This window comes from Bison bison, unplaced genomic scaffold, assembly GCF_000754665.1.
Source record: "Bison bison bison isolate TAMUID 2011002044 unplaced genomic scaffold, Bison_UMD1.0 scf7180017864037, whole genome shotgun sequence".
Lineage (NCBI taxonomy): Eukaryota > Metazoa > Chordata > Mammalia > Artiodactyla > Bovidae > Bison > Bison bison.
Window position 1 is genome coordinate 2920078 of NW_011494609.1, and position 11828 is coordinate 2931905.

General features: G+C 47.0%; 1 protein-coding gene and 1 pseudogene across 1 annotated transcript in view; both read right to left on the reverse strand.

Moving 5' to 3' along the window:
• DOPEY2 (dopey family member 2) overlaps nucleotides 1-11828 on the reverse strand; it is a 125480-nt gene that overhangs the window by 108484 nt on the left and 5168 nt on the right. The gene's annotated exons all lie outside the window — the stretch shown is intronic.
• On the reverse strand, nucleotides 7085-8609 carry LOC104984895 (annotated as a pseudogene).

The following is an 11828-nucleotide window of genomic DNA, read 5'->3' on the forward strand; positions in this document are numbered from 1 at the left end:
GGGGGCTACCATCCTGCAGTGCATCACCACCTGATCCCTAGATGTGCCTGGGTTCTCTCAACGAGGAGGAAGGGGGGTGGTCGAGTGGGTGACCAGCACGTTGGCCCCAAGCTGCAAAGTGCGGGGCCTGCCCCTGAGCCCCAGGGCTCTGCTCCTAAGCTGGGTGTTTCCTCCTTCACCCCACAACCTCTGACTCAGCACACCTTAGCACAACATGTTCACTTCCAAGGCGTATCTCAGGTGCTGGGAGGATGTGACTTAAGCCAGACAACAAGCACCGAAAGCACATGGAGTAAAACATAAGGCAGAACAGTGTTGCTTGGATGAAAGCAATCAATACCTTACAAACTGATCAGGTAATGAAATGAACACATTAATACATTTCTTGCCATATAGAGATAAGAAGTTCTTAAGGTTAGTGAATAGGGAACAAACCGGCCCTTGATGAGGCAAGCAATACAATGGACCTGCCCAGCTGAGGCACTCCCTTTAATGTTGGTGCATGCCAGGGCATGGGGTGGGGAGGTGGGCAGGGGCAGGGACTGCCCACCTGAATCAAGTCCCCTTCTGTGGTAAGGGGTATAAACCGGGCCAGGGACGCTGCGCCAGCTGAGCATTCCTCTCCCTTGAAGATATGAGTGGAAGCGCTCCAGTGTTCTTGCCTGGAGAATCCCAGGGACAGGGGAGCCCGGTGGGCTGCCATCTTTGGGGGCGCACAGAGTCGGACACGACTGAAGCGACTTAGCAGCAGCAGCAGCATGTGCCATGGGGTCACAGAGGGTCAGACGTGACTGAGCCCACACAGTGCAGCTTGTGCCATTAAAGTCCGAGCACACACCTAGATGCTCCTCCCCCTTCCGGTGGGACAGAATGTCAGCAAATGTTGGGAGCCACGTTAAGTACAGCAGGGTCCCTGGCTTTAGCCTGTGGAATGATCATGTGAACGTCAGTCGCCCAACCTGGACCCACCACTGCAGAACTGATTCATGAGCAAGAAACTTCAGTCTTAGGGTGGCACTGAAGTTTTCGACTTCTTTGCGACAGCAGCTCACGGTACTGTTACTGAAGCACTGACAGTATCATCAGTGTTCAACCCAGATCCAGAAGACGCTAACGAAAAAACACAAACAGGACTGGTTGATGGTATGATGGTACGTACAACTGTCTACCCGAAGAACTCAATACAATTAGCTGAAAAAAAACTAAGAGATAAATTCACCAAGTTGGCTAGTTTCCAAATTCTGTAAATTGATAGTTTCCAATGTGGCAACAGTCATTGCTGCTGCTGCTAAGTTGCTTCAGTCGTGTCCGACTCTGCGTGACCCCATAGATGGCAGCCCACCAGGCTCCCCCATCCCTGGGATTCTCCAGGCAAGAACACTGGCAACAGTCATTAAAACAGTGTAAAATAATCCCATTGATAATAGCAAAAAAATACATGTATAAAATATCTTAATATATTTAAGATACAGTAAAGATTTAGGTAAGAAACACAATCCAATGCTTAGGAACCTAAGTGAACACTTTTTAGTCACTGAGGAGACCACCACATTTTCAGGCTGGAGGAAGCCCGATTGTGTGAAGATGTCACTTCCCCTGAAATATACAATAACTGATACCTAATACCAACAGCCCCTGTAAGAGTTTCTTTAAACTTTGCAAATGATTCTGAAGTTCACCTGGAAGAAAACCACCTGGGAAAGGTAGAAAAATTCTGGAATTGAAGAGTGGTTATGAGGCTAGGGTGGAAAACATGGTCCTGCCAGATAAAGGCATAAAGCACAGGAGCTGGAAGGTGTGGCCCTGGCACCATGCAGACAATTAGTGGAGCACAATAAAGTCCACACGGACTCGTGTGTCCAAAGGTTTAACTCTACGTTCACTGACACAGCAGCTCCGCCACGGGAGACGCACCTTACACAAACAGCCACAGGAAGAAAGACACCTGTTAGAACCTGCTTTAGAATTATGAAAAATCGGAAGTGAACTAGTCTAACAATAAAGGGTTTCAAGATCTTGTCCATCCCTATACAGTGCCCCCTCACTCCCTTTTTTCCTTACACACACACACACACACACAGGAGACACAGCTATACACGAACTGTTCAACCCGCCTTTTTTGCCCCTCTACTTTATCTCGAGTATTTTTCACGTTAGTAACTACAAGTCCACCTCAGGTGAACGCTGCTGGTCATCACACTTGCATCAGCCCCTACTGAGGGTGGTCATTCCCAATGTTTCACTATTACATATATCGAAACGATGTAGAGTCTTAGAGTTCTCTTTGTGTTGTATTTTTATCAGGTTAAAACAAATTTACAGTGATCACATACTAACCATCTGATCATTAATCATTTGGGAAATGCAAAAGATAAAGGGAGATATGACCACACTCCTACCGATAAGCCAAAAACAAAAAGACTGCCATATCCTGTGCTCTTAAATTGGGAGAATTAATATTGTTAAAATGGCCATCCTACCCAAAGCAACCTACAGATTTCATGCAATTGCTATTAAGATATCCATGACATTTTTTTTCACAGAACTAGAACAAATAATCCTAAAATTCACATGGAACCATAAAAGACCCTGAACTGCCAAAGCAATAGGGGAAAAAGAACAAAGCTAGAGGTTATCAGCCTCTCAAGACTTCAGGTTATACTACAAAGCTATCGTAATCAAAACAGTATGGTACTGGCACAAAGACAGACACATAGGTCGCATAGATCATAGACACATAGATCAATGGAACAGACTAGCGAGCCAGAAGTAAATCCATGCCTGTATGGTTAATCTAAAAATACAGAGGAGGCAAGAGCATACAATGGGAAAAAAGTCTCCTCAACAACTGATACTGGGAAAATGAGACAGGCACATGTAAAACCATGAGATTAGAAGATCACCTCACACCATATAAAAATAAACTCAAAGGGGGTTAAAGACCAAAATGGAGTAAATGTAAGACCAGAAACCATAAAACTCCTATGAAAGAACATAGGCAGAACTCTAGGACATAACCCATAGCAATATTTTTTCTGGATCTAAGGAAATAAAAACAAAAATAAACAAATGGGACCTAATTAAAAGATTTTGCAAAGCAAAGGAAACCATGGACAAAACAAAAAGAAAACCTATGGAACTGGAGAAAATATTTGGAAATGATAGACAAGGTGTTAATATCCAAAGAACTCAAGACAACTCAATATCAAAAAGAAAAAAAAAAAAAAACTCAATCAGAAATGGGCAGAAGACCTCAACCGATGTTTTTCCAAAAAGCACATACAGGCAGCTAACAGGCACATGGAAAAATGTTCAACATCACCAATTATTAAAGAAATGCAATCAAAAGAACAATGATATCCCCTCACAACTGTCGGAATGGCTATCATCAGTCAGATATCAATTGTTGGAGATGATGTGAAGAAAAGGGAACACTCATACACTGTTGCTGGGAAAGTAAACTGGTGCAGACACTATGGAAAACAGTATGGAGGTCCCTAAATTAAAACTAAAAGTAGAATGACCATATGATCCAGTCATTTCTACTGCTGAATAGTCAGAAAAAATAAAAGCATTAATTTAAAAAGATACAGGCACCCCACTGTTCGCAGCAGCACTATCTACAGCAGCCAAGACACAGAAGCAGCCCGACTGCCTATCAACAGATGAATGGATAAGGAAGATGTGGCGTGTGTGTGTGCTCACATGTGCACACACACAATGCAATATTTACTCAACCATAAAAGAGAATGAAATTCTGCATCTGCAGCCATGTGGATGGACTGAGAGAATATTATGCTTAGTGAAATAAATCAGACAGAGACATCATACAATACAAATATTTTATGATATCACTTATATGTGGAATCTAAAAAATAATACAATGAATGTATATGCAAAACAGAAAGTGAAAGTCGCTCAGTCGTGTCCAACTCTTTGCAACCCCATGGACTATACAGTCCACGGAATTGTCCAGGCCAGAATACTGGAGTGGGTAGCCTTTCTCTTCTCTGGGGGATCTTCCCAACCCAGGGACTGAACCCAAGTCTCCCACTTTGTGGGTGGATTCTTTACCAGCTGAGCCACCAGGGAAGCCCCAAACAGGAACAGACTCACAGATACAGACAAAAAACCACTGGAGGGGTTGGGGAAGGCGTGAGGGACAAAGTAGGGGTATTAGATTAAGAGATACAAACTATTATGCATAAAATAGATAAGCAACAAGGATATATTATATAATATAGCACAGGGAATTATAGCCATCATTGTATAACAACTTTTAATACAGCATAACCTGCAAAAATACTGAATCGCTATCCTGTACACCTGAAAATATAAATCAACTGTACTTCAATTTAAAAAAGAAAGACTGCCCATACCAAGTGTTGATAAGAATATGGAAGAACTGGAGTTATTATAAGTGCTGGTGGGGTGTAAAACGATATAGCCACTTTGGAAAACAATTTGGTAGTTTTTAAAAATATTTACCTGCCTACTGGAAGCAACCCAGTGTCCATTAACAGGCAAATGACCAAGTAAATGGTGTATATCCATAAAACTGTACTCAGCAGTAAAAAGGAATAAACTATCAATACACAGGCCTTGGATGACTCTCAGAAGAGTTTTGCTGAGTAAAAGCAGACAGACTGTGGGGTGAGGGGGAGGCGAGGCGAGGGTGAAAAAGAACATATGCTGTATGAGTCTGTTTATATAAAATTTTAGAAAATGCAAACTAGTCGAATTGTAAAGGAAAGCAGCCCAGCAGTTACCTAGGGATGGGGAGAGGGGATGGAGAAGGGACCACAGAAGGCTGTGGGGAAACTTCTGGGGATGGATGCACGCTCTTATGTGGGGAAGGTTCCGTGTGCACACGCTTAGTCCTGCCCCACTCTTTGCGGCCCCACAGACTGTAGCCTGCCAGGCTCCTCTGTCCATGAAATTTTCCAAGCAAGAAGACTGGAGCGGGTTGCCATTTCCTCCTCAGGGGATCTTCCTGACCCAGGGATTGAACCTGGATCTCCTGCACTGCAGGCAGATTCTTTACTGTCTGAAACACCAGAGAAGCCCCCGTACTGAACTGAAGATCAGAACTCATCAATTAAGCACTTCATAAACGTATAGCTTATTGTACAACAAAGCTATTTTTTTTTAAAAGAAAAGACCATTAAAAAAGATAAATAAATGGGAACGCTTGTAATTTGGCTCAAACACAAGCTTGAGTGCTGATGTTCATGTTCCATCGGTCATCCTTTTTGAAAAATAGCCCAGCTTAACTCATTTCCTTCTGTATAAGTTTGCCATAACAAAATACCACAGTCTGGGGGGCTTCAACAACGGAAGTTTATTTCTCACTGTTCTGGAGGCTGGAGGTCCAAGATCAAGGTGCCAGCTGATTCAGTTCTCCTCCGGGTTTGCAGAGGTGTCTTCTCACTGGATCCTCGTGTGGAGGGAAGAGAGCTTGCTCTTCTGGGAAGGCCACAGTCCTACTGGATTGGGGCCCCACCCTTATGACCTCATTGAACCTTACTTATCTCCTGAAAATGCCAACTCCAGGTACAGCCACACTGGGGGTTGTGTTGACATGAATTTGGTGGCGGGAGTCAGGGTCAGGGGTGGGGGAGACACAATTCAGTCCTGGTTTCTTAGCTTTTGTGATAGTATTTAGAACATGTAAGTGAATCATAGGCCCCTTCCCTTGTCCATACATTCCATTCTGCTAGATGAGCCTTTTCTTTTTTTTTTTTTTTTCAGATGCGCTTTCATCATTAGCTTACTGGAAGAATAATTCACCTGCCCAAATCTGGACTATTTCTATCCCTTCAGTATATCTGAAAAGAAGACTAGCCAGAAAAAGAAAAAAAAATCCTTTGCTCAGATGTAAAAGAGAGTACCTCAGCTATAAATTATTGCAAGTGTATCAGACTCCTTTCAGCAAAGAGAAACGCTCCTTTCAGAAGGACTATGTTGTTGGCCTTATGGTGTCTGAGCGGCTCACAGCGAGGCCACGCTTTCGACCCCAAGCAGCAACATTCCTGACAGTTCTCAGCTCCTCCGGGATACCCTGGGGTGGGAAGGAGTCAGTGATGCCACCTGGGCCCCAGGACCTCCCCCACCAGTGAGGAATGACATAGCACTGGCATCATCTTCACAACCAGGGACGGGAGCTCTATCAGCTGTGTCTCCTAAACCCCAGTGCCGAGACCATGAGAACACTGCCAGAAGCAAACGGGCCCTCTGCTCACCACTCTCCCGCAGAGGATCCACTCTGCCGACAAGCGAAGCGTCAATAATTGCCAACATCATCAAATGTGGTCTCTTCTCAGGAGGCATTCGGGCTCAGGCTTTCCAGTATGACCTGGATACCCCACTTACCTGACCCCTTCCACCCTCAAGGTCACCCCTCCAGACAACAGCACAGGTTGCTGGAAGATGACTAAAACAAATGCCCAAAACTGAGATGCCATTTCTCTACAAGATGGGGTCCCAAAGGCGAGTTCACATGATGGAACCAGGCATCACAGGGCTAAGGGGGGGGCTCCTGGCCCTACTTCCAGCTCACGTGCTAAGCAGAGTCTGGTGCAGTAGGGATCACGGGCAGCAATGCCAACTGTGTCTCAGTGGACAGAGGACAGGTTGGGGAGGAGGACTGGGAGGGCCCTCTCGGGGGGGACACACTGGGAAGCCCAACCTGGAGGGCTGACCTTCCCTAAAAGACACCCCACAAACAGCGCCCACTAACTGGCTGGTGCAGAGCTGGTGAGGTGCTACTGGGTGGGCACAGGTTATCAGGCCCATCAGTGGTCTGGAAGTGTGTTCCCCAGAATGATGGTCTTAGGAGTGGTCTTTGGGAGGTGATGAGGTCATGAGGGTGGGGCCTTTGGGAGGTGATGAGGTCATGAAGGTGGAGCCCTTGTGAGTGGGATTAGTGCCCTTTTATTATGAAAGAGGCCCTGCAGGGCTCCCTGCCCCCTACCATGTGACGACAGACCCAAAGACGGCTAACTGTGAACCAGGAAGAGGGCACTGGCCAGACACTGAGTCTGCCTGCACCGTGACCTTGACTCCAGCCTCCAGAACAGTGAGAAATAAAATGTGTGTTGTCGATTAGCCCCCGGGCTGTGGGACGGTTACAGCAGCATCCTGAGTGGACTAAGGTGGTCGGGAAGGCTGAGAGACCCAGAAGTTCCGGGTATATCTTGGATCACCACACACACAGGAGAACTGCAGGTCTTCATGGTACTCCAGGGCAGGAGAAGAGATGAAATAAAGAACACTACCCTTCCATGAGGCACGTGACAAAAGCCATCTGAGCTTCCATGAGAAGCTTTCACGGAAGCTTTTTTAAAATGTTGACATGTGGAGAGATGATCTGTACTTCATTATTAAACCCTGTTACAAGCTGCACTGTGTCCCTAAAATTCATGTATGAAGCCCTGACCCCTGGTACCTCAGAATGCAGACGTGCTGGAGATGGGGCCCTTAAAGAGGTGACCAGGGTAAAATGAGGTCATATACATGGTGTCCAATATGACTGGTGGCCTTATAAGAAGGGGAGATTAGGACACATAAACCACAGGGAGGAGGACACAGTGAGAAGCAGCCAGCTGAGTCAAGGAGAGACGCCTCAGAGGAAGCCAAATCTGTTGACACCCTGATCTTGGACATCTGTCTTCAGACCTGCAAGATGCTTCACCTGAACTAATACTGTTTAATAGAGAAGTAACTGATCAGGGCACAGGCAAACATCAGGATCCAGGTGACCTCATCAAGTTTTCAGCTAGAAGACGTCTCGGAGCTCATGTATAAAGAGTCAGAACGGTTCACCTGGCCTCTGAGTTCCAGCCACCTTCCTCTCATCACGACAAAGAGGCTCTGCTTTAAAAAGCAGGTACTTGTCATTAAGCAGTAAGACTTTTGAAGCTGAAACACGGAACACCCAAGACCCACATCCCTTGCTATTCATGCCACCCACTTTCAGGCCATTTTGTGAAACAGTAGGATATTGCATAAAAGCAGCCAAAAGAGAGTGGCTCATTTAGGAGCATTACAACATTTTTTTTTTTTTTTTGTAAAAGGTCTTAGTTTATTCTCTCTTTCATGAAAAACCTGCACAATCACCACAGATACAGTCACTGCAGAATCTTTACTCCTTCTATTGTCCAATCTCCAGCTCACTTTTTTTTTGCCAGCACCAACGTTGGCCTTTGCAGTCCCCCGGACTTTCTTCATTCTGCTCTTGCTTTCCTTTCACTGTTTTCTTGAGGTCTTTTTCTTCTCATACAGGCCATGTCTCGCAAGCCTGTGTTTGGGCTCATTCTTCTTTGCGTAATCCAAGGAATCGTAAATCATGCCGAAGCCAGTTGTCTTGCCACCGCCTAAATGCGTTCTGAATCCAAATACAAAGATGACGTCTGGTGTGGTCTTATACATTTTGACCAGTTTTTCCCAAATTTCTGTTTTAGGTACTGTTGCCTTCCCAGGGTGAAGAACATCGACGACCATTTGTTTCCGCTGAAGCAGTCGGTTGGTCATGAACTTCCTAGTCCGGATGGTTACTGTGTCGTTCATGATGGCAGCTCATCTTCAAGCGGCCAGGGAGGAAAAGAGGAACTTTTTTTTTTTTTTAAAGAAGTTTTACTGCAAAGGTTTTTTAAATGTACAGAGTTTAAATAAACTATTCTTCATTTCCATAATTAAATTTACAATCCAGGCTTGGTATGGTGATTGGGTTCCTAAGGGTTCAAAATGAGCTTGATTAAAATTCACCTTAAAATGATCCGTGAAAGGTGACAGCTTGAAGTCTCAAACTATGAAGCAAAAATTACTCTATCCAGGTTGATACACATAACAACTACAAAAGATAAACTTTTCCCTAACAGAAAAAAATTTAAAAAATGGTACTGAAAGCTTAGCAGGTTTTAGAAACGATACAATTAGAACCTGTCTGTAGTCTGACAAACAAGAGACCTCTTGGGGCTCGGTTTTCTCTTGTCAAGAGTTGAGCCAGAGGCACTTCTGCTATGAGACCATGGTTTATGTTTTAGAACCTGCGATCATCTGCTTTCATTAGAACACAACCTGACCTAACTTTGCAACCTAAAGACCACGATACTACTGCTTCTTCTTGCATCATAAAGATTTTTTTTTAATTAACTTCTCACTAATTTACTCACTGAATTTCTGTATCCATGCAAGACTCCATGCAAGAAATTTGACCGTCACTAAAGCCCTAAGAAAATTCTTTATTCACATCAACTCCTACTCCTTGAATGCAGTAGTTGTGGGTCTCCCAGAAGTGAGTGATTGCTAAGCTGCAGGAGGCTTGTTCCCTCCAGCCCCTTCCCAAACCCTCTGTGTCCAGTAACTCCAATCCACCCGGTGCTGAAGCTGCCCCCTCCCTCCTGCAGGCTCCCATGATCAGGCTCCCTCCCCGCCCATCAGCCAGAGGCATTCCTCTCTGCGGAAAAGGCAGTGATGGGTCACCCTGCTCAAAGCCTTCCTGGGAGCTCAGTGGCACCCCTCACTGCAGGATAAAGCCCCGAGACCTGCCCGGGGAGGAGGGCTCCCTCTCCTCCTCATCTCCTATCACCTCTCCTTCTCCAGCCATGCCCATCCCCTCCTGGACCTTGGACTCAGGCCCGAGCCCCAGATGGCGTCCCTGCCAGCCAGGGCGACACATCCGGGCCTCTGCTCAAAATTCAAATGTCACGTTATCAAAGAGCCGTCTCTGTCTGAGCGAGTGCCCCGTCCTCCTTCCTTGCTACCCACTCTCACGGTTGATTTCTCTTCTTAGCATTCAGCACCTGACGTCACGTGTTTATTTGCTGTTTTGTCTGCTGCCAGCAAAGCCTTATGTTCCATGGGAGCAGGAATCAGGTGTTCAACGTCAGGTCCTTAGCACCTAAGTGTTCAATATATACCTTGTTCTACTGCTCTATCAGTTTGCCAGAGGGCTTCTGTAACAAAGCGCCAGCCACAGGGAGGCTACGGCCATGGAACTGGGAGGCCAGGAGGCTGAGATCTAGGCGCCGGGCTGAGATCAAGACGTCGGCAAGTGTCAGCAGGGCTGGTTCCCTCCGAGGCTGTAAGTGGGAAACCGCTCCAGGCTGCGCCACAGCTTCTGGCAATCTCGGCATTCCTTGGCTTCTATCCGCATCAGCCTGGTCTCTGCCTTCACCCTTGCAGGGCGCCTTCCCTGTCGGCATCTCTGTGTCTGTGTCCAACTTATCCCCTCTTACAAGGATATAGTTATCATGTTGGATAAGGACTTCATTTTAACCTGGCTGTCTCTATAAAGACTGGATCTCCAAATAAGGCCACACTCTGAGATACTGGGGGTGAGGACATGTCAATTTCCAAGGACACAATTCAACCCGTAAAAGCCACTTCGCTGCCACCAGACATGGAATGAGTTAGGTAATTTCACCAGCAAAAGGGGGCTGATCATCAGGTCTCCCTTATCTGGCTAACAAAGAAAGCAGAGGGGCATCTCTGTCCTCTCTGTGAGCCACAGACTCAGACGTGAGAGGAGCCAAGGGCTCTGCTCAGGGGCTGGGCCCCCCTTTGCCATCTGCCGGCTCTGATCAGGCACAGGCTGTTTAGTCTGGGTCCGGCCTCAGGCCATGCTGTGCGCCTGGACGAGGTTGCACGCCAGGCCCCTGGCCCACAGTGGGCTCTCTCCAGATGTCCACTGTCATCGGCAGGGCTGCAGGGGGGACAGACAGCGTCACCCTCATCTCCCCAACACTGAGCAAGTTCCTGCAGCGGGCAGCTCACCCTCATCACCCCATCATGGCAACAGAGAACAGGAAGCAGGAGTGAAGAGGACCTGAGAGTGGGGTTACACGGAATTGGGGGGAAGACTTTTAACAACAAGCTGTCTTTTCAAACTCACATCCATCCCACGGCCCACAGAGGTCACACAGGGACATCTGATGGATGCTCAAATGCACGCTTTCCAGTGGGAACCCGGGGTCTCCCCACCTGGCCCGAGGGGCCAGCTGCTCCCCAGTCTCTCTATCACAGCCTTTCAGCTCCTCGAGCCCCCAACCCGGGAGAACCTGCAAGTCATACTCGACTCTTCTTTTTCCCTCGCCTTTCCCATTTGCTCTGAGGACAAAGCCTCTTGGCCATACCTCCAAAGTATATTCAGAATCCAAGCCCTTCCCCATGGGCCTCATAACTGGTCTCCCTGTTTCTGCCTGACCCCACCCAGCAGAGCAGCTGGAGATGGTTCCAGCACCTAAACAGGAAGACAGGCCATGCCCGCTGCTGGGCAGCCGCCCCCAACTCAGGGGCCACCCTCAGACGCCAGCTCCAAAGGACTGGTAAGATGAGATGCCCTCCCTACCCCTCTCCTCTGCAGCCTCCTTTCCTATCCTCTCCCCATCCCTGCTCGGTGACAACCTCCCCAGCCTTGGACACACTAGAGCCTCTGTACTTGATCCAATGGCACCATCTCAGCTACGCTCACCATGCACTGCCTTCCTTACCATTCCCACCACACTCATCACCCACCAACAAGGTGTATCTTTCATTCCCCATCCAGCTTCCCCACCCCTACCAGAATGAAGGCAGGGTCTTGTCAGTTTGGCTCTCTGCCGCACCCTGGCGTCTGCTGGCACATTCTAGGCACTCAGACAGCCACTGAAAGAAGGAATGGCTAACACTTCCAAAGCTCCTTAAAGAAAGACGCAACTGTACTCAATATCCTGCACTTAAAAGGCAGGTTACAATGATTCAACATTTTTGAAAGCTCTTCTGGCACACTGAAACAAAGCCTGGTTCATAGGATAACTCACTGCTCAAGAACTGCATTTTTCAAGTTC